At 38.9% G+C, this 5,119-nt stretch overlaps 1 pseudogene; it reads right to left on the bottom strand.

The window, feature by feature from the left end:
- LOC116400299 (arrestin domain-containing protein 3-like) overlaps positions 1 to 5,119 on the bottom strand; it is a 53,144-nt pseudogene that overhangs the window by 47,305 nt on the left and 720 nt on the right.

Genomic DNA, 5,119 nt, shown 5'->3' with positions numbered 1-5,119 from the left:
ATACTGGAGCCAATACAGAACCTCGAGGGCCCATTAACATCAATACTGTGAATGCAGCTTCACACTCTGAGAGGAACTCGATGTCTTCACAGCGTCTGGAAGCACTTTTACTTTCCTGGAGTATTTCCACTGTGTCATGTGACCGCTATAGTTACTTATTATTTAACCTCTAAAACATGTAATAAGCTTATAAAACACAACATACTGAAGATTTAACATCTAAACTTCTACCGTGGGTTCATTTAAATACCTGGTGTAGTCCGAGGTAGGGACGAGTTTCTTTAGGATGCTATTGATACTAGTACTGCTATCGATACTCTTATCGGTTCTTTTTGATTAATTTATGACAAAAAAAGACAATTAATTAAGAAAAGAATGCACATTTCTTTATTATTCTTGTAAACAAATAGTCTTTCTTGAGCAGCAACACAAGAAGTTAAAAATCTGTGAAACACATTCTCATGTAATCAATGATGTCGCGGATGATCTGGACTAAACTAACTCTATCAAGTATTTAAAGTTGCTCCACCTGGAGCGGCTACAACAGAAACACGCATTGTACTGCATGATGAGTACTTTTACTGCGATACTTTCAGTACAGATACATGCTGATACACAAGCTCATACTTTAAATCTTGTAAATACTCTGTTACTAGTAAAAGCCTAGCATTCAAAACTCTATTGACATAAAGAAAGTACCAGTAATAAAAGTACAACTACTCTTTATGCCAAGTGGCCCGAATCACAATAATATTATAATTATTGATGCATTAATGTTCATTACTTGATGAGACGGAGCTCATTTTAATGAATTTAATGCTGATAGCTGGTGAATTTTTCCCTAATCTTTATATTATCGTATTCTAAAATAATTCCTCATAATTTATTTATTAAATTATTATATTTTATATTATTAATCTCAATATGCAAAGTAACTAAAGTTACCGTATTGCTGAGATACTGAGATGTAGTGGAGTAGAAGTAAAAGTATCAGGAAATGAAAATATAAGTTCAATTCTCAGAATAGAAAAGTACTTGAATGTATTTGGGTACTTTCCAAGTAGTAATCTTTGTGCAAACTTTCAGTACAAATCTCAACAAAAAAAAGTCTAAAAACTTGAACTTTAAGAGCAATAAGTTACATTTCGGCGGACGTGGGTTGGATGTAATAAATACTTCAGACCTCATCATCCAGATCTAATCAGCGCGATGATGCTCACCGACAGCAGACGACCACATGTGGCAGCGAGGGAGAAGGACTCATCCCAAGAGGCAGCGCGAAGGAGCCCTTGACTCACTAGACGGGACTCGCCCACCGGGGATCCTCTTAGAAACAGATCCAGGGTCGGGGAGGGCGAACGGGGGAGGTGGGGGGTAGGATAGAGGATACAGAGGAGGCAAAGAGGGGAGCAAAGAGGGGGTGAGAGAGATGTGGGAGAGAAAACCGAGGGTACTTCCAAGGCGATTCCAGGTTGCCAAGAAAAACGTCCGAGAAGCAGCGAGAAGGTTCACCACAGCCGGTGTTACAGCTGAATGAGAGGAGGGAGGAAGAGGGGGACGAAGAGGAGGAGGGAGGAAGAGGAGGAAGCATGCTGGTTGGCTCGGCTATAATCCTTCTCCAGTGGAGTAAGCCTGACTGACAGAAGTCTGCTGAGGTCTCAGACACATTTAAGGTCAATCTAGAGTCCTAAAACACAGAGACTACAGTTTGAACCTCTGTGTTTCTGTACTTTTACTGGAATAGTTTGAACATTCTAACTGAAGATGTGGCTCAAAGTGAAACAAAAACAAAACTTTTCAGCCATATTTCAATGACAGTTCAATGACAGTCTGGCCATATTCTAGTCCTTTTAGGTCCTACTCTACCCAGACCTGATCTGGTCCAATTCTACCCAGATCTGGTCTGATTCTTGTGTGATCTGGTCCTATCCTACTTCTATTTGGTCTGGTTCTACTCTAATCCGGTCCAATTCTACCCAGATCTGGTCTGGTTTCACTCAGAGCTGGTCTGGTTTTAGACAGATCTGGTCTGGTTTCACTCAGATCTGGTCTGGTTTTAGACAGATCTGGTCTGGTTTCACTCAGATCTGGTCTGGTTTTAGGCAGATCTGGTCTGGTTTCACTCAGATCTGGTCTGGTTTTACTCAGATCTGGTATAGAATAGAATAGAAACCCTTTTTATTGTCTTATACACATACACGAAATTTGTCTCTGCATTTGACCCATCCCTGTACATAGGGAGCAGTGGGCTGCCAATGACAGGCACCCGGGGAGCAGTTAGGGGTTCAGTGTCTTGCTCAGGGACACTACGACACGTGACACGTCCCAGTCGAGGATCGAATCGTTGACCCTGCGGTTACCAGACAACCCTCTTAAGCCGAACCTCCACAACTGAAGGAACTCAGACATCTGCACTGTGCTGTACTGAAGAGATTACAGTTTATGTTTAAGAGCAGATGTGAAGCCTTCTTCTCCTGCTTCACATCTACACTCCTCTGATTCATTCTCTGCTTTATTTGAGAAGGTGTCAGAGATCAAGTTAAAGACACTTCTGGTTCTGGTTCTGTGTGAGCTGGCTCCGGGCGCTACGAATCATAAATCTCACGGATCGGAACGAATTTAAAAAGAAGGGAGCAAACGTAATGTTTAGAGATGATGCACGATCACGCCTTTTTTTGCCGCTTCTTTTTCGTGCATAAAAATACAAAATTCAAACGAATGAACGACAGTTTATATTTTAAATGCAGCGTTTCTGCTGGTTTTAAGTGTAACATTCAGGACTATCTAGCATCATCTTCTAGAGGCTCTTATTAGTTCATCTGTCTTTGTTCTCCAGGTTTTGTTCCTGCCGTGTCTCTTGTTGATGATGGAAGTCTGTTTCCTGTTGATCTTGCAGCTTCCCTCCTCAGCGATGTGTTCCGCCTGTGTGACCTGCTGACCAGGTGTGTCTACCGGCCTGTCGGACAGAATTAGTTGTTCTGTTTGTTTTGGGAGTCGCCTGTTTTGCATCCTGCGTAAGTTTATCACCATCATCTCCAGCAGGAGAACCACGTGTGAGCGAGTGTGCACCTCTGTGTCTGTCCGCGGCTCATCTCTAATTCTGCAGCAGCAAATTGCATCATATTGTGTGTGTCCAGATGTTGATGCTCAAGAACCTCTGGTGGTGTATCCATCTAGCCGCTGACAGGACTACTGCAGTCACACTCCCTCATTGTTTTTATAATTCTGATACTTTTGTAATGTATTTATCTATTTTATAGTATTGTGTTGTACAGTGTTGTACAGTGTAGTACTTTAGTGTTTGCTGTAGGATTGCACTGATAATATTCGGCCACTAAAACTGTAATAAGCTGCCCAGAGACTACCGATGAAAGTTAGCTCTCCAGCTAACGCTGACACGTTTACATTGAGGGGGAAACTGAAATGTTTGAGTGTTCGGATCGGACCTTTTGGCAGGCAGAACTTCCTCACAACAGGAACAGAAAACCAATAACATTAAAAGCTGGTTCTGGTCCAGTGAGCCATAAAGCTGTCAAATCTAACGATTGCTCATATTTCTGTTTCTGACGTATCGAAGTTCTTACATCCGTGTTCCTGCAGCTGACTCATCATCCACAATTATTTTTAAGTATTTCCAGCTCATCCATTTACTGCCTTTGCTCTGTGAGTCATGAAACACAACTCAAATACCTTCTGTCTCCTGTGTGAACATGAGAACACACATCTCAGTTATTACGAAATAAAATACATCTTCCTGCAGCACCTACTGTGTATTATTAGTTCATGTAAGTTGAAGTGAGCGTAACCTTTGTCAGTGAATTCGTTTGTTGAGTAGCTTTTATGGTTCCAGCTTCTCACTCTTCAGGTTTTGCTTCTTTGTTTTATATCAATTTGAATTCTTCACTTTTGAGCTTCAGGAAACTGTGATCGGATTTTTCACTAATTCTCCGGGATTAATAGAGAAAATAATCAATAATACAGAGATTTATTGATAATAAAAACAGTTCATCCACTAGTTATGTGGCATTGCATTATATATACTTCATTTTTTATTTGTTTGTGTGTGTGATAAAGTGAAACATGTTTTTATTTTATTTGTGTTTTAATGAAATGTGCACATTCCCTAGTGATATAGTGATACTAGTGATACTAATGATATAGTGATACTAGTGATACTGGTGATATAGTGATACTAATAATATAGTGATACTAGTGATACTGGTGATACTAATGATATAGTGATACTAGTGATACTAATGATATAGTGATACTAGTGATACTAGTGATATAGTGATACTAGTGATACTAATGATATAGTGATACTAATGATATAGTGATACTAGTGATACTAATGATATAGTGATACTAGTGATACGAGTGATATACTGATACTAGTGATATAGTGATACTAATGATATAGTGATACTAGTGATACTGGTGATTTAGTGATACTAGTGATACTAGTGATACTGGTGATATAGTGATACTAGTGATATAGTGATACTAGTGATACTGGTGATTTAGTGATACTAGTGATATAGTGATACTAGTGATACTAGTGATACTGGTGATATAGTGATACTAGTGATATAGTGATACTAGTGATACTAGTGATACTAGTGATCCTGGTGATATAGTGATACTAGTGATACTGGTGATATAGTGATACTAGTGATATAGTGATACTAGTGATACTGGTGATATAGTGATACTAATGATATAGTGATACTAGTGATACTAGTGATACTAGTGATACTGGTGATATAGTGATACTAATGATATAGTGATACTAGTGATACTAATGATATAGTGATACTAGTGATATAGTGATACTAATGATATAGTGATACTAGTGATACTGGTGATATAGTGATACTAGTGATATAGTGATACTAGTGATCCTGGTGATATAGTGATACTAGTGATATAGTGATACTAGTGATCCTGGTGATATAGTGATACTAGTGATATAGTGATACTAGTGATATAGTGATACTAGTGATACTGGTGATATAGTGATACTAATGATATAGTGATACTAGTGATACTAGTGATATAGTGATACTAGTGATACTGGTGATATAGTGATACTAATGATATAGTGATACTAGTGATACTA

Source organism: Anarrhichthys ocellatus, unplaced genomic scaffold, assembly GCF_004355925.1.
Source record: "Anarrhichthys ocellatus isolate YVR2014 unplaced genomic scaffold, GSC_Weel_1.0 scaffold160, whole genome shotgun sequence".
Taxonomy (NCBI): domain Eukaryota; kingdom Metazoa; phylum Chordata; class Actinopteri; order Perciformes; family Anarhichadidae; genus Anarrhichthys; species Anarrhichthys ocellatus.
Note: the sequence above shows the minus strand (reverse complement) of the source record. Positions and strands in the feature narration are given on the sequence as shown.